The sequence below is a fragment of the Pseudophryne corroboree genome, chromosome 10, assembly GCF_028390025.1.
Source record: "Pseudophryne corroboree isolate aPseCor3 chromosome 10, aPseCor3.hap2, whole genome shotgun sequence".
NCBI lineage: Eukaryota > Metazoa > Chordata > Amphibia > Anura > Myobatrachidae > Pseudophryne > Pseudophryne corroboree.
In genome coordinates, this window is record NC_086453.1 from 146,952,904 (window position 1) to 146,971,193 (window position 18,290).

General features: G+C 46.9%; 1 protein-coding gene across 3 annotated transcripts in view; it reads right to left on the minus strand.

Annotated features, from left to right (window-relative positions):
- The window catches only part of LOC134966269 (suppressor of cytokine signaling 3-like), a 54,943-nt gene extending 39,025 nt beyond the window's left edge, over positions 1–15,918 (minus strand). For all 3 annotated transcript variants that reach the window (XM_063942875.1, XM_063942874.1, XM_063942873.1), the window contains exon 1: positions 15,735–15,918. The gene's annotated coding sequence lies outside the window, so the exon portion shown is untranslated. The remainder of the gene's footprint in view (positions 1–15,734) is intronic.
- Between the last annotated feature and the right edge of the window lie 2,372 nt (positions 15,919–18,290).

Genomic DNA, 18,290 nt, shown 5'->3' on the forward strand with positions numbered 1-18,290 from the left:
AAAAAGAGTGGGGGGAGGGGTTACAGGCTAGTGCAGGATCTAAGGGGGATTAACAAAATAGTTGAGAGTCAGTTCCCCGTAGTGCCTAATCCAGCTGTCATCCTAATGCAAATTCCTCCCACTGCCAAATTTTTCACTGTTATTGACCTCTGCTCCGCATTCTTTTCGGTACCTCTGCACCCTGACAGCCAATATTTGTTTGCATTCACATACAGAGGAGTCCAATACACGTGGACTCGGTTACCCCAAGGTTTCATAGATAGTCCAAGTATATTTTCTCAGGCTTTGCATGATTGTTTACAGTCTTTCCAACCGGAGAGTGGATCAGTGTTGATACAGTACGTGGATGATCTACTACTGTGTTCTGATTCATTGGAGGCATCCCTGAAGGATACGAAACAGCTCCTGTTTCATCTTTCAGACACAGGTCACAAGGTTTCCAAAGACAAGTTACAATTATGCCAAACTAAGGTAAAATATTTGGGACACTGTCTAACACAAGGACTGAGACACCTGACAGCTGATAGAATCCAAGCCATTAGAGACATGACACTGCCACAAACCCAACAACAGATCAGGACGTTTCTAGGAATGTGTGGGTATTGCCGTAATTGGATCCCAGGGTTTTCCATATTGGCGCTACCTTTGCAGGAAATGGTCTCCTCAAACAAACCTGATCGGATTTCGCATACAGACGAATCCGAAACAGCATTTGAGAGACTCAAACAGTGTCTAACGCAGGCACCAGCACTAGGTATGCCAGACTATGGGAAACCCTTTGAACTATACGGAACAGAAAGTGCTGGGTGCGCAGCAGGTGTGCTAACACAAAAACACGGTGATGCCAGCAGGCCAGTTGCATATTACAGCGCTCAGCTAGATACGGTAGCGCGATCCCTCCCCACATGCTTGCGTAGCGTTGCGGCGATAGCATTGCTAGTGACAAAAAGCGAAGATGTCGTGCTAGGCCACAACCTCACAATCCATACACCGCATGCGGTATCTGCCTTATTGAATTCTGCCCAAACCAGACACGTCTCATCAGCAAGGTTTACGAGATGGGAATTGGCATTAATGGCCCCAGTAAACATCACCATAAGGAGATGCAGTGCATTAAACCCTGCAACATTTCTCCCAGGTGTGCCTGGTCAGGCACAAAGGGTGGAAGGTGAGAGTGATGGGGAAGGAGGATTTAATGCAAAGGAAGATACACATGATTGTATGGAATATTTGACCCAAAATTTTACCGCAAGGCCTGACATCAGTGACAATCCACTGGAAGATGCAGAACTCACGTTCTACACGGACGGTAGTTGTCACAGACAGTCAGACTCGGGAGACTTGTGTACTGGATACGCAGTCGTAGATGACCAAGACACCATAGAAGCGGAACCGCTAGGCCCACCTCACTCAGCCCAGGTTGCTGAACTGGTCGCCCTAACCAGAGCATGTGAATTGGCTAAGGGTAAGTCAGCCAATATCTACACCGATTCTAGATACGCCTTCGGGGTAGTCCATGATTTCGGAGCCCTATGGCGGCTCAGAAATTTCATGACGGCAGCTGGCACACCGATAGCGCATGCAGCTCATATAAAAAGGCTTCTAACAGCGATACAGGAACCCGACAGAGTGGCTGTTATCAAATGTAAAGCACATACATATAGTCAAGACCCAGTGTCACTTGGTAACAGCCGAGCAGACGAAGCCGCAAAGCTTGCAGCTGCTACCCCCATACAGACAGACACCACACAACTGATGGTATTTAATACCATCAACACACAGAAGTTGTGTGAGATGCAGAATTTGTGTTCCACACAGGAAAGAGCAGTCTGGAAGGCAAAGGGATATGGCCAGGAGTCCTCAGGGCTCTGGACGGATGGACATGGTAAACCGGTGGCCCCCAGGGCATACCTTCCATGTCTGGCTGAAGCAGCTCACGGGCTGACTCATCTAGGCAAGGAGGGGATGTGCAAATTGGTAAGAGCATACTGGTGCGCCCCAGGATTCTCCTCTCATGCGGGTAAAAGAGCAATGTCATGCCTTACCTGTCTGAGAAAGAATATTGGAAAAGCAATACCTACAGAACCATCCCATATCCCACCTGCCGGCGGCCCTTTCCAGGTAATACAAATTGACTTCATTCAATTACCCCCATGTCGAAATTTGAAATATGTACTTGTCTGTATAGATGTTTTCTCGAATTGGGTCGAAGCATTTCCAGCAGCTACAAATACTGCCATGTTTACAGCTAAGAAAATTGTGCAGGAATTTGTATGTAGATATGGTATCCCTAGAATCATTGAAAGTGATAGGGGTACCCATTTTACAGGTGATGTCTTTCAAGGAATGTGTAAGTTGATGGGAATTGATAGTAAGCTGCACACTCCGTACCGTCCACAGGCGAGTGCGAAGGTCGAAAGAGTGAACAGCACTATTAAAAATAAATTGAGTAAAGTAATGACAGAGACAGGATTGACGTGGCCAGAAGCTTTACCCATTGTTTTGTATAGCATCAGAACCACTCCCAGGTCCCCTCTTAATCTGTCTCCTTTTGAAATCTTGTTTGGTCGACAACCGCATGTCATGATTAACCCTCAGGATGATTTGAAATGTAACAATGAAGTAACTGTAAAATACTTAATTAACATGAGTAAACAGTTGAGGAATCAAAATGATAATCTGAAGTTGGTGATTCCTGATCTACCAGGTAGTAATTGTCATGACATTGAACCTGGGGATTATGTAATGATACGAAATTTTCTACGCTCAGGTTTTCTTATTGATAGATGGGAAGGACCATACCAGGTCTTATTGACTAGCACCACAGCATTGAAGGTTGCTGAGAGAGAGACTTGGGTCCATTCATCCCACTGCAAAAAGGTTGCCGATCCAGAGAAGTCCCGTGATAAGGAACAGACGGTAGAGGTTGTATCACTGGAGTGTCTGTTCCAGGAGGACTGAGGCGGCACCTGAGCCTTGAAGACCGAAAGCAGTTGTCGACTCCCTTCTCCCTTTTATTGTTTTTCTCCACTTCCCAGCCCCTCTCCCTTAAAATTTCTTTTTCCCCCTTCTCATTCTTCTCTATTTCCTCCTCAAAGATGGACTTGCCCCAAGAGACTGTGATCCGGATTTTGATGTTAACCATGATGTTGACCAGAGCAGTCTGTTCCGGCGAGAGTACCATAGAGGTCGAGAGAGGTTCTGGAATGGGTTCCGATTATGATGATGGAGGCGTAGTTTTCCAAGATCAACCAAACCAACAAGCAAAGGCGAGTATCAGAAAACGATCCGATAGAAGAAATTGTGATGGATTGTTAGCTGAAGAAAATTGTATCTGTAGGCTCTGTGATAATCTGGTTGAAGATGGATGCATAAAGAAATGCCAATCTAGTTTTAATATCCATATGGACCGGTATCCATTGAGTGACTATCACTCCTTAGTGGGTAACGTGTTAAACCAAACAGATTGTTGGGTATGCTCTCAAGTACCTCAGGGTCACAGCAAATCAGGGCTAGTACCATTTCCTTTAACGTTAGGGGAGGTACTTGAGCTAAGTGGTGGGAGACCGGTGGATCGGAGGTTTAACATCTCCAGCCCTCCTAGTTTGAAGCTCCACCAATACCATGTGGATAGGTCCCTCATATGTTTTAACATCTCCAATCCCAGAAAACCGGGAAATTGGGAAGTGTCATGGAGCAACCTTACCATGACCTTTTCACACAGAGCAGATAGAATGCCTACAGATACAGAGCTCGTACGCCATATAGCCAGTAGAGGAAAATCTTTTCGGTATCGATATACCTTAGGAAATAGGATTACTAGAGTTGGAGAGGTATCACCAGGATACTGTGCACATATCGTACAAACTGATACGTGCATTAAGCAGTTGGAAGAATTAGGGTCAGGAGATTTAACCTGGAAGGTTTGTAACATGGTCATGTCCTTCTCCGTCCCTTATGTTCTCCCCGATGACGCATATTTCATATGCGGGAGAAAGGCGTACAAGTGGCTTGCCCCAAACTCTGAAGGATTGTGTTATATTGGAAAAGTATTGCCTGAAGTGATGACTGTTACACATGACAAAATGAAGGACCTACACCGTGGTGCCCAAGCTCCTTATACTCACACTCATTACGAGCACCGAGTTAAAAGACAACTGTCAGAAAGGTTAGAGCATCCGGCCTCTGATCTTATCCATGAATCCACCGGGATTCAGGTTCTGGTAGCGTTAGATTTCACTCGCACCGCTCGAGGTGTGATGAATTATAGATACATTTCCGCACTCGCCAATTTGTTAGATAATATCACTGAAATGTATGATGACACGTTTAGATACACTGGAAGAGAACTTCAAGCCTACAAAACAGAACTAGTTCAGCATAGGATGGTTCTTAATTATCTTACAGCAGTAACAGGCGGATATTGTGTTACATTGGCAACACAGTACGGCATAAAGTGTTGCACGTATATCACAAATAGCACCGAGGACCCGGTAGAGGTCATAGACCAAAAGATGGACGATATTCTCCAATTGAAGTGGGAATTTCGTCGAAAACACAATCTCACCCTTGCTGCTGTAGGTAATGAGCTGACTGGTTGGGTGTCATGGTTGAACCCGCGAAATTGGTTCTCCGGTTTAGGAGACTGGGCTCAAGGAGTCATAATGGATGTTGGAAAGTTTCTACTATGTATCTTGGGTGTCGTTATATCGATTGGATTGATATTTAGATGCGGGCAGGCTTTAATGAGGTGCAAACAAAGTACAAAAGTGATGAGCTTGAGGAGTGAGGAAACCGTAATTAACCTGGATTTGATTTATGACCCAATGATAGAAACCAGAATGTGATGAAAATGCGATTATACGGTCCGTTTCTTTCACCTGTTTTTCTGCTTTTCTCCAAGATACAAAGACCCCCTTGACGAGGAAGTTGACGAGACGCTATACAGACAACAGACAAGCACCAAAGAAGAAGATTTGACAACTTTAAATATGGACACTTGATGAACTTTGCCATGGATCCCCAGTTTCCCTAGTATTTTTAAACTCACGCTAGCCCAACATTTTTGTAAATCTGATGGCACTGACAAAGCTTGTTGCTCATGCCTAAGGAGCAAAACAGCGCAAAGAAGACGACTCTCAACAGATACCGAACACAACTTCAACAACAGATGTACATTTCCCTGACATAGAATATCATTGCATTTTTCGTAAGTGTTCTTTATCTTCATCTCTACAACCCTCAGGTAACGACACACATAGACGATAGGGAATACAGGCACAGATATTAGCAACCACATACCTCCCCCATTCATGTATCATCAACTAAAATGTGCATCCCCATTTTGTTACAACCACAGCCGAAATGAGCTCGGTAGAGTTTGACAGCCCATCCACAGACCTGTACCACAGGATAAGAAGGAATTCAAATGTATACTTCGCAATACCTCGAAGCTTGATTTACCACACGTACGGCACGATGATACATGACCCTCCAAACATGGACTCATACACACATGCTTCTGCTTTCTCACTAGGTCATACCCTCTTCACACCTACTCCACTCTTCTCCCCTACCCAACCATGGAAATTAATTAACCCCTGACTTACATTTTTCTCCTTAAATATTTTAGAAGGTGGCAGTTATTAGTGACTGCCAAAGGGTGGACTGTCAAAGTCAGAAAAATGTCTCTATGCACGTTGCCATATTTGCACCGCACACTGGTCCGCGCTGCGCATGCGTACGCTCTCCCGTGAAGGCGCATACCCGCGATAGCGTGCACTCGCAGGCGCGGTATGCGTATTTACGGTAGAGTTTATGTAGTCGTAGCGTGCGACTCATTCGTTACAAATGTTCACAATTAATGTAGTTTGTAGATCATGGTCACCTTGATAGATTCTGAAAGTCTGGTTAAAATAGAAGGTCCCTGTTTAAAGGAATCCCTCTTTGTATTGTACGAAGGGTCTGACAGGAATCATACAGCAGTGTTTGGTACCCATCGGAAGAGTATTTAATTAGTAATATTCCGGTGTTGGTTTGGAGCGTATTAATCGCTCGTGCGAATAGTTATGGACATAAGAAGTTTATGTCCATTTCTATTATTTACACATACTCAGGTATGCGGCGGGAAACCCAGTTTCCCACCCACCTGAGCTGTTGGAAATCGTCACAGCCCACCTGTATGAATCACCCTATGACCTTTTGTTATGATGCAGGGCCGAATTCCTTCGGCCAATGGACAATGGGATTGTAGGACCAGGAGATTGCATTGTGTGTGGGGCATAAATAGGCAGGCCGACCACATCCAGCTCTCACTCTCTCATCAACGGTTATCTGCTGATAGCCGGGAGCTGGATATCGAGGCGCAGGCGATCATACCCTTTGTGCGTAAGTTTCTCTCCGTAATCATTGTCTTTCTGTGAGCCAATTTCTCTCATCTCTCTCTCTCTCTCTCTCTCTCTCTGTTCTGTTCTCTCATATCTCCCCTAGACTAGGCTAGTATTGTATTGTATTAGATAGTATTGTATTGTATTGCATTTAGGTCAGTGTAGTATTGTCTTTTTGTATTTATTGTTTAGTTCTGTGGTTAGGAAGTCTCTGTTATATTGTAGTGTATCATTTGTACTGTTATCCCCTTTTTCAAATATATTAGATATAATACAGTTAATAGGCTTTGGAACCTAAACCAGTATCTGTGTATTTTCTATAGTATTAAGTGTTCACTTGAGCGTCGGTGACGCTCAAGCAGCCTTGTAGTTAGTCAGGTTACACAAGGTTGCACTTACACCCTGTACTCACATTAAGGTATTCTGTGTATTTCATTGGTATAAGGTTTAAACATTAAGGTATAGCGTTGTGAGCGTCTGCGCCGCTGGTGACCTCCTCGTGGTCTCGAGCGTATGCTACGCCATAGCGAATCATTACTCTAGTCATAACCAATAACGTGTCCTGTGATCACTGGGCCGTGAGCGAACGTGACGCTTGAGCGTCTCGCCTACGGCGGAGCGATCGTTACGCAAATAGCGTACCCTAACGGTACTTCTTAAGCAAACAGCGTACAGTGTTCTTAGACTTCATAAAGGGTTGTTTATACGACAAAAGTATTTAGAATTGTCACTGCTCTCCCCCGTCTGCCCGCGGCTCTCTCCCGTCTCCCCACCCGCATCTCAATTTGGCTTTTTTAAAAGTCGATTGAGATGTCATTGAATAGCCCAGGTTGGATCCCTTCCGACAAATGAATGTCGGAATGGATCCGACTTCAATTGAATATACCCCTAAACCCTTACTGAAAAATCTGAATTTTCCATAACATCTTTCACATGTTCATGCTTTTGTTTCAACCATAAGATATACAGTATGTGGTGTAGGGTTGCCTCCAAGCAGAATTACAATTTCAGCTATTCATACTTTTGTGTCAATAATTTGTGGCTTTTAGAGGTGTCAGAAGATTAGAAGGTAACTGGTACCTATGAATGAAGATAAAGCGTGGGGAGAACAGTATAAGAGTAAATAGTCAGGGTCACACATAGAATTTGGCATCTATCTTTTCTGTAAATGTCAGTTCTGGGACATTGTGGAAAATTTCGGTAGCATTCCTTCAGAGTGGTTAAAATCTATTGTAAGGGATTCCACTGAATGGCCTCCTAGCACGTCCCTCACATACATGCAAGCCAGCTTCAAATAGTGAATAAAGCATAGAAGCCAGCAGACGTTACATAGGGGGTATCCAATTAGCCCTGAAAATTTTGCACTGGAGAAAAATTAGTTTGTCACAATTTTGTAATGTTTTTTTTTTTTTATCGCACATATCCTATTGTTATATACGATAAACCCTCGTTTTTCGTGGGGAAATACATAGGGTCTGCTAAAAACCACAGACCTATGTATTTTTACAACCGCGATTGCTGAAAAAAAGCCTGCTTATCGCGGATTTGGTTTTGACTGCCTGAAAAGTGCTAGCATCAAGGCTAATAGGATAGCCCCATGTGTTACAATTAGCTGCGGTAAATTGCCACGGCTAATTAGATACCCACCTTACAGTATATGAGGACTGCCAGCTGGTCATTAAGGTTGTTATTTTCCAGACCATCCTATTGGATTACTTACATATGAGTTTGTCTGATCATACCAAGTGGAAATTTTGGACAAAACACTTTTTCGGTAGCTAGGCCATATCACTTTTTAAAACCTTTTTTAATTTACGCATGTGGTTCCTAACTGTATCACACACACAGCATTCTACATAGATTTCTGTGGTTGTGTTAATGGCGCCCTCTCTCTGGAAACCTAGGCAATGTTATCACTGAGGAGTTCTTGAAGAAGAGAGAGCCCATTGTTGCCACTTTTTAAGTAAACATATAATAAATAAATGATGTGGCAAAACACAGAGGGCTGTTGGACAGAATCCCAAACGTTAAAGAACACTTTTACTATATATTAGCTTAGATATCACTGCCTACTAAACTTAGGCATGTAAAAAATTAGAATGTAAACAGACCTGTTTAAAATAAATATAAATACTAGAAAAGAAAACAAAAACACACACCTTTACATTTTGTTATGCAGCATATTAGAAAACAAGCTGCACAAACTAAAAAAAACAGGATTTTGGTACTTACCGGTATATCCTTTTCTCCTAGTCCGTAGAGGATGCTGGGGACTCCAAAAGGACCATGGGATCTGCAGGAGCTTGGGCACACTGAAAAGACTTAAGACTGGGTGTGAACTGGCTCCTCCGTCTATGCCCCTCCTCCAGACCTCAGTTATAGGAACTGTGCCCAGGAGAGACGGACATTTCGAGGAAAGGATTTTTGTGTAAACTAAGGGCTACAGACATACCAGCCCACACCACAACCATACCGTACAACCGGAGTAACAAGAAACCAGATAACAGTATGAAAAAACTACAGCAACAAGCTGAAAACAGAAATACACAACCCGTGTATAAACTAAGCAAACCCACAAGAGAACACTGCAAGAAAATAGTCCCCACTGGGACGGGCACCCAGCATCCTCTACGGACTAGGAGAAAAGGATTTACCGGTAAGTATCAAAATCCTATTTTCTCTTAAGTCCTAGAGGATGCTGGGGACTTCAAAAGGACCATGGGGTTTATACCAAAGCTCCAGACCGGGCGGGAGATTGCGGACAACTCTGCAGCACCGACTGAGCAAACGCAAGGTCCTCATCAGCCAGGGTATCAAAGTTATAGAACTTGGCAAAAGTGTTTGAACCCGACCAAGTCGCCGCTCGGCAGAGCTGTAAAGCCGAGACGCCCCGGGCAGCCGCCCAAGACGAGCTCACCTTCCTGGTAGAATGGGCTTTCACCGACTTCGGCACCGGTAATCCGGCCGAAGAATGAGCCTGCTGAATCGTACTACAAATCCAGCGTGCAATAGTCTGTTTTGAAGCAGGATGACCAATCTTGTTGGAAGCGTACAGGACAAACAGCGCCTCCTTTTTCCTGGCAACCGCCGTACGGGCGACGTAGATCTTCAAAGCCCTCACTACATCCAGAGACCTTGGAAATGCCCCAGCATCCCTGGCCACCAGTACCACAATAGGTTGATTAATGTGAAACGAGGAGACCACCTTCGGTAAAAATTGCTGACGAGTCCTCAATTCTGACCTATCCGAATGAAAGACCAAGTACGGGCTTTTATGAGATAAGGCCGCCAACTCAGACACCCGCCTGGCAGAAGCCAGCGCCAACAACATGACTACCTTCCAGGTGAGAAACTTCAACTCAACCTTACGCAAAGGCTCAAACCAGGAAGACATGAGAAACTGTAAGACCACATCCAGATCCCATGGGGCCACAGGAGGCACAAACGGAGGATTGATATGCAAAACTCCTTTCACAAACGTCTGAACCTCTGGGAGGGCAGCCAATTCTCTTTGAAAGAAAATAGACAATGCCGAAATCTGCACCTTGATGGAGCCCAACTTCAGGCCTGCATCCACCCCAGCCTGCAAAAAATGGAGAAAACTCCCCAAATTAAATTCTTCCGCAGGAGCCCTCTTAAACTCACACCAGGAAACATACTTCTTCAAAATACGGTGATAATGCTTCGCCGTAACCTCCTTCCTAGCCTTGAGGAGAGTAGGTATGACCTCTCCTGGAATACCTTTACGAGCTAAGATCTGGCGCTCAACTTCCATGCCGTCAAACGCAGCCGCGGTAAGTCGGGAAACACGCATGGACCCTGCAACAACAGGTCCTCTCTTAGAGGAAGCGGCCAAGGATCTTCCACTAGTAATTCCTGAAGATCCGGATACCAGGCCCTTCTTGGCCAATCTGGAACTACGAGAATCGCCTGAACCTTTGCTCGCCGAATGATCCCCAGTACCTTTGGAATGAGAGGAAGTGGAGGGAACACATACACCGACTTGAACACCCACGGAGACACCAGGGCATCGACCGCACTGGCTTGGGGGTCCCTTGACCTGGAACAATACCTTGGAAGCTTCTTGATGAGATGAGACGCCATCATGTCTATTAGAGGGAGTCCCCAACGCTTTGTCACTTCTGCAAACACTTCTTGATGAAGAGCCCACTCTCCCGGATGGAGATCGTGTCTGCTGAGGAAGTCTGCTTCCCAGTTGTCTACTCCCGGAAGGAAGACTGCTGACAGGGCGCTCAGGTGCTGTTCCGCCCAGCGAAGGATTCTTGTGGCCTCCGCCATTGCCGCTCTGCTCCTTGTGCCGCCTTGACGGTTGATATGTGCCACCGCTGTGATGTTGTCTGACTGTACCAGGACAGGTCGACCCTGAAGAAGGCTTCTTGCCTGTAGCAGGCCGTTGTAGATGGCTTTTAACTCGAGAACATTTATGTGGAGACCCGCTTCCTGGAACGACCATCTCCCCTGGAAGTTCCTGCCTTGGGTGACTGCACCCCAGCCTCGGAGACTCGCATCTGTCGTCAGAAGTACCCAATCCGGGAAACCGAACCGGCGTCCCTCTAGGAGGTGAGACCCTTGTAGCCACCACAGGAGGGAAATTCTGGGCCTGGGAGATAGACTTATCTTCCGCTGCATGTGCAGGTGAGAACCGGACCATCTGCTCAGCAAGTCCCACTGAAACACCCGGGCATGAAACCTGCCGAACGGAATGGCTTCGTACGCCGCCACCATCTTCCCCAGAACGCGCGTACATTGATGGATGGGCACAGTCTTCGGCCTCAGAAGTTCCCTGACCAACAACTGCAGTTCTAGAGCCTTTTCTTGTGGAAGAAAAACTCTCTGTAACTCCGTGTCCAGAATCATGCCCAGAAAAGACAGCCGGGTGGTCAGAATCAACTGAGATTTTGGTAAATTTAGCACCCAAACGTGCTGTCGAAGCACCGACAGCACCAAATCTATACTCCTTAGCAACCTTTCCTTGGACCTCGCCTTTATAAGGAGATCGTCCAAGTATGGGATAATTGAAACCCCCTGCTTGCGAAGGAGAACCATCATTTCTGCCATGACCTTGGTGAAAACCCTCGGGGCCGTGGAAAGGCCAAACGGCAACGTCTGAAATTGGTAATGAGAGTCCTGTATCGCAAACCTGAGGAAGGCCTGATGCGAAGGAAATATCGGGACGTGTAAGTAGGCATCCTTTATGTCGACTGACGCCATACAATCCCCCCCTTCTAGGCTGGAAATCACAGCTCGAAGAGATTCCATCTTGAACTTGAAAACTTTCAAGTATGGATTGAGAGATTTTAGATTCAGAATCGGTCTGACCGAACCGTCCGGTTTCGGCACCACAAATAGGCTCGAGTAGAACCCCTCCCCCCGTAGTGACGGAGGAACTGGAACAATGACCTTCTGTTGACACAATTTTTGTATTGCTGCCAACACCAGCTCCCTGTCCGGCAGAGACGCTGGTAAGGGCGAAACGAAAAACCGGTGAGGGGGCACCTCCCGAAACTCCAGCTTGTATCCCTGAGATACAATCTCCAGGACCCAAGGATCGAGGCCTGAAAGAATCCAGACCTGACTGAAGACTCGGAGACGGCACCCCACCAGTCCGGACTCCCCCAGGGAAGCCCCAACGTCATGCGGTGGACTTGGTAGAGGCAGGGGAGGATTTTTGGTCCAGGGCGCCCGACACGGCAGCCGACTTCCTACCCCTTCCTTTACCCTTTGAAGCGAGGAAGGACGAACCCTTCCCACGCCTGTATTTATTAGTACGAAAGGACTGCATCTGCTGATGTGGTGCCTTTTTGTGCTGTGTGGGAACATAAGGAAGAAAAGAGGACTTACCCGCCGTCGCGGTAGAGACCAGGTCCGCCAAGCCATCCCCAAACAAGACATTACCTTTGAAGGGTAAAGCTTCCATAGCGGTAAAGCTTCCATAGCTCTCTTGGAGTCGGCATCAGCATTCCATTGATGGATCCACAACGCCCTCCTTGCCGATATTGACATGGCATTGGCTCTTGATCCCAAGAGACAAACATCCCTCGCCGCATCCTTCAGGTAATCCGCAGCGTCCTTGATATAACCAAGAGTCAGAAGAACATTATCTTTATCAAGGGTATCCATAACAGCAGTTAAATTCTCGGCCCATTTAGCAATAGCACTACTCTCCCACACCGACGCCACTGCAGGTCTGAGCAATGCGCCTGTATTAGCGAAAATGGACTTCGGGGACGTCTCCAGCTTGCGATCCGCTGGATCCTTGAGAGCTGCCGTGTCAGGAGACGGAAGCACCACCTTCTTAGACAAACGAGATAGAGCTTTGTCAACATTCGGAGACGACTCCCATTTTTCCCTGTCATCAGAGGGGAAAGGATACGCCATGTAAATCCTCTTGGGAATCTGCCACCTCTTATCTGGCGACTCCCAAGCTTTTTCACAAAGAGTATTCATTTCATGAGAGGGGAGAAACTTCACTTCAGGGTTTTTCCCTTTGAACAAACAAATCCTTGTTTCCTGCACCGCAGGTTCATCAGAAATGTGTAAAACATCCTTTATAGCCACAATCATGTACTGAATACTCTTCACTAAACGCGGATGCAAAGCCGCCTCAGAAAAATCGACCTCAGAATCAGGGTCCGTGTCGGTATCAGTATCTACCACTTGAGTAAACGGACGCTTTTGCGAGCCCGATGGGGTCTGTACCTGAGACAAAGCCTCCTCTATGGACTTTTTCCACACCTGCGTCTGTGACTCAGACTTATCTAACCTCTTTGATAAAGAAGCTACATTTGTACTGATTGTACTTAATAACGTGAGTAAATCAGGTGTCGGCTGCACCGACAGACCCAAATCCAGACCCACAACTGCACCCCCCACAACCTCCTCCGGTGAATCACATTCAGCTTCAGACATGTCGACAAGTTCAATCGACACAGCGACTCACACTCAGAACGTCTCAGCTAGGGGACAGGCCTACAGTGAAGCCCAGAGAGAGAAAGACCCAGAGGGAGTATGCCAGCTCACACCCCAGCGCCTATATATCCCTATAGGGGATATATATGACCAGCGCTGCTTAAAAAATCAAATAATGCACCACACTGTGACCCCCCCTGAAAAATCTCCCCGTTACTTGCGAGGAGTGATCGGAGGTCCGCCCAGCGTCTCCTTCAGCTGCGTGGAGGAGAGAGAAGATGGCGCCGTGAGCCGCGCGCTAAGCTCCGCCCCTTCCCGGCGGGCTTCAGCGCGCCCAATTTGAAAATGCCAGCGGAGGCCGAGGAACGGTGCCGAGGCACCGACAATGCTTCTGCCGGCTATCCGGACCCCAGTGGAAGCTGCCGTGAGCGGCGCGGCTGTGTGACATTCTGCTGCAGAGTTACTGTAGCGCTGATCTCCCCTATATGTCCGCGGCTGTCCCCCCGTCTTCCTGCGCCCCCCCCCCCCTCTCCTCCTCTTGGGTCCCACATCTCAGTCAGACATTTTTTTATGTCGGACTGAGATGGTCGAAAAGGGGGCCAAAACCTGTCGGTTTTGGACCCGTTTTCGACACAAGCACGTGGATCGGCAGCTATTACGCTGGAATTTGACTTGTCGAAAAGCATTGAATAGGTCGAATCACGTTTCGACCTTAAAAAGTCGAAATCTGCCGTCTTTTCGACAGACGGCAGTTTTCTACACCAATTGAATATACCCCGTAGAGAGGAAGGGTCTTATTTAAAACTTTTTGAGCAATAAACATCTTGGGCTTCAAGACAATTGCCTTTCATTTTACGACCAACAGGAATACAACACTCGCAGGCCCATTCACCGCCGTTCTGGGTTGTGTCCAGTATCTCCAAGCTCCACCCTCTGCCAGCAACCAATGCAGGGCCTGAAACAGTGGGGAACCAGCCAACACCAACTAGAAGGTATGGCAGCATTGTATCTATGCATACACAGCAGTAATCGGTTTCAGGTTCTGATGGTAAGAGCATGAGTGGAAATCCGGTTCCAGATGCCGGTAGAGGAGACTGGTGGCAGCAAAATAACCCACCCACTGCGCAGTAGGTGGAGTCAATAACAGGCAGTTACTGATGGTAAAATGGAATCCCTTAGTGGCCAGGTCTCGTGGGACCCAAAACCAATCTGTAATCGCTTGGTGTGGGCAGCAAGCCGCATCAGGTCACAATGAGCTTAATCCAATGAGAACTATACCCTGAAGGGCTGCAAGTAGGAATAGGCTATCGTGCAGCATGGTACTAAACAGACACTTTAATAAGTTTAGCTTTCAACACTACAAATTCCAGATTGCTCAGATTGGAGAGGACTGCGGTCATAACTGGCAAGGCATGCTAGTTCATGCAGTTCTTCCCTAAACCTAGGTTTAGCCTATTTAGCAGTACAGGACCCACACCCAAATATATTTTTTCCAGTTTAAAGTCTATTTTACAAATGCTTCATTCTTTTTACAGAATGTCTACCGGGAAGACAGGTGACTTTCATTACATCTGTCTACTACAAGACAGCAGTAAAACAGTAATTGCATGCTTCTTTTACAACAGGCTCGTTAAATAGCACTCTACTTACACTAGCCCTCCTTCACTGCTTTTGGGAAGTGCTTACATTACATCAAGTAGGTAGATTTTTACTGTTCATGCAAAGGCAGTATAAATACAGCCAATGGGTTAAAATACAATATGTCAAATTCGCCACTCCTTAAAGGGTTAAGGGTTTCAAGCCATTCTAGCCTTTGGCTGTTTTTTTTGTGTTTAGTTTTTTAGTTTTTAAACAGAGTTATTTATCTGGAGTTCACAATCAGCAGTAACAGGTTACAGGAGAGCTTCAGTTCTGGGAAATGATTAGGGATCAGGAGAGCGTGTTGAACACCCAGGCAGGAGGCTCTACGGCTGTCATAGCAAATGTGTAACGGGGAAAGAGGCAGTAACAGGACGGATTTCAAAACCACAAGCTAGCTCCTTATTTCAGTGCTGTGCAAAACATTTACACTGCAAACACAGTGCTACACAACAAGGATTTACTGTATAGCAGAGATGTGACTTATAAGAGCCCTATTTAATCCTCATTTAAACTGGGACTTTTTCTCTAAGGCTTCAAAAAGGAATTGGCTAAAATAAAAATAAGTCAGCATTGCATTTATTAATCTGCAGAATACCCTTGAACTCCATAGGGGAAGAAGTGACGGAATCCTGGCTGCGGGATGAGCGCTAGGAAGCCCATTGCGGGCTCGCCACACTGCATGCACGGTTGCTCTCTGCACTCGCCACAGGTTCTATTCTTTCTCTATGGGTGACGATGAGCTGCTCTACTGTAGCATGTCAGTTGGCCCTCACGTACCTTTGTAGCCGACGTTCACCTCTCACATCAATGACACGTGGTGCTCCGCAGTTTCCATGTTGGTTATTCACAATGGTGCATTTGTCCGGTCACGAAACTCCTTCACCACAGCAGCATGCGAACGGTTCACAAACATTGCGCTGTTTCAGAAATATTGCCACCTTTGGCCCGAAAGTCGATAATCTTCTCTTTTTGCAACTCAGATAAATCGTCTAAATTAGATCAGATTCTCTTATTAAAAAATAAGATTTTACTCACCGGTTAATCTATTTCTCGTAGTCCGTAGTGGATGCTGGGGACTCCGTAAGGACCATGGGGAATAGACGGCTCCGCAGGAGACTGGGCACATCTAAAGAAAGATTTAGGACTATCTGGTGTGCACTGGCGCCTCCCCCTATGACCCTCCTCCAAGCCTCAGTTAGGAACTGTGCCCGGAAGAGCTGACACAATAAGGAAGGATTTTGAATCCCGGGTAAGAGTCATACCAGCCACACCAATCACACTATACCCCGGTTAACAGTATGATAACAATTGGAGCCTCTGAAGAGATGGCTCACAACAAAACCCGATTTTTGTAACAATAACTATGTACAAGTATTGCAGACAATCCGCACTTGGGATGGGCGCCCAGCATCCACTACGGACTACGAGAAATAGATTTACCGGTGAGTAAAATCTTATTTTCTCTGACGTCCTAGTGGATGCTGGGGACTCCGTAAGGACCATGGGGATTATACCAAAGCTCCCAAACGGGCGGGAGAGTGCGGATGACTCTGCAGCACCGAATGAGAGAACTCCAGGTCCTCCTCAGCCAGGGAATCAAATTTGTAGAATTTAGCAAACGTGTTTGCCCCTGACCAAGTAGCTGCTCGGCAAAGTTGTAAAGCCGAGACCCCTTGGGCAGCCGCCCAAGATGAGCCCACCTTCCTTGTGGAATGGGCTTTTATTGATTTAGGCTGCGGTAATCCTACCGCAGAATGCGCCAGCTGAATAGTGCTACAAATCCAGCGCGCAATAGACTGCTTAGAAGCGGGAGCACCCAGCTTGTTGGGTGCATACAAGATAAACAGCGAGTCAGTTTTTCTGACTCCAGCCGTCCTGGAAACATAAATTTTCAGGGCCCTGACTACGTCCAGCAACTTGGAATCCTCCAAGTCCCTAGTAGCCGCAGGCACCACAATAGGTTGGTTCAAGTGAAAAGCTGAGACCACCTTCGGGAGAAACTGAGGACGAGTCCTCAATTCTGCCCTATCCATCTTATGACCACTTTCCACGTGAGATATTTTAATTCCACAGTCTTAAGTGGTTCGAACCAATGTGATTTCAGGCATGCCAAAACCACATTGAGATCCCAAGGTGCCACTGGGGGCACAAAAGGAGGCTGAATATGCAGAACTCCTTTGACAAAAGTCTGAACTTCAGGCAGTGAAGCCAGTTCTTTCTGGAAGAAAATTGACAGAGCCGAAATCTGGACCTTTATGGACCCCAATTTGAGGCCCAACGTCATCCCTGCTTGAAGGAAGTGTTGGAATCGACCAAGTTGAAATTCCTCCTTCGGGGCCTTCATGGCCTCACACCAAGCAACATATTTCCGCCAAATGCGGTAATAATGTCTTGCGGTGACATCCTTCCTGGCTTTGATCAGGGTAGGGATGACTTCCTCCGGAATACCCTTTTCCTTTAGGATCCGGTGTTCAACTGCCATGCCGTCAAACGCAGCCGCGGTAAGTCTTGGAACAGACAGGGTCCCTGCTGCAGCAGGTCTTGTCTGAGCGGCAGAGGCCAAAGGTCCTCTGCCCGCATCTCTTGAAGTTCCGGGTACCAAGCTCTTCTTGGCCAATCCGGAACCACGAGTATGGTTTTCACTCCTCGCATTCTTATTATTCTCAGTACCCTGGGTATGAGAGGTAGAGGAGGAAACACATAAACCGACTGGTACACCCACGGTGTCACTAGAGCGTCCACAGCGATCGCCTGAGGGTCCCTTGACCTGGCGCAATATCTTTTCAACTTTTTGTTGAGGCGGGACGCCATCATGTCCACCCGTGGTCATTCCCAACGGTTTACCCGCATTTGGAAAACTTCTGGAAGAAGTCCCCATTCTCCCGGGTGTAGGTCGCCCATCGGAGAATCCTTGTGGCTTCTGCCATCGCCATCCTGCTTCTTGTGCCGCCCTGTCTGTTTACATGGGCGACCGCCGTGATGTTGTCTGATTGGATCAGTACCGGCTGGTTCTGAAGCAGGGGCCTTGCTTGGCTTAGGGCATTGTAAATGGCCCTTAGCTACAGAATAATTATGTGAAGCGAAATCTCCTTGGAAATTTCTTCCCTGTGTGACTGCACTCCAGCCCCGAAGGCTGGCCTCCGTGGTCACCAGGACCCAGTCCTGTATTCCGAATCTGCGGCCCTCTAGTAGATGAGCCCTCTGCAGCCACCACAGCAGCGACACCCTGTTTCTTGCCGACAGGGTTATCTGCTGTTGTATCTGTAGATGGGACCCGGACCATTTGTCCCACGGGTCCCACTGGAACGTCGTTGCGTGGAACCTTCCGAATGG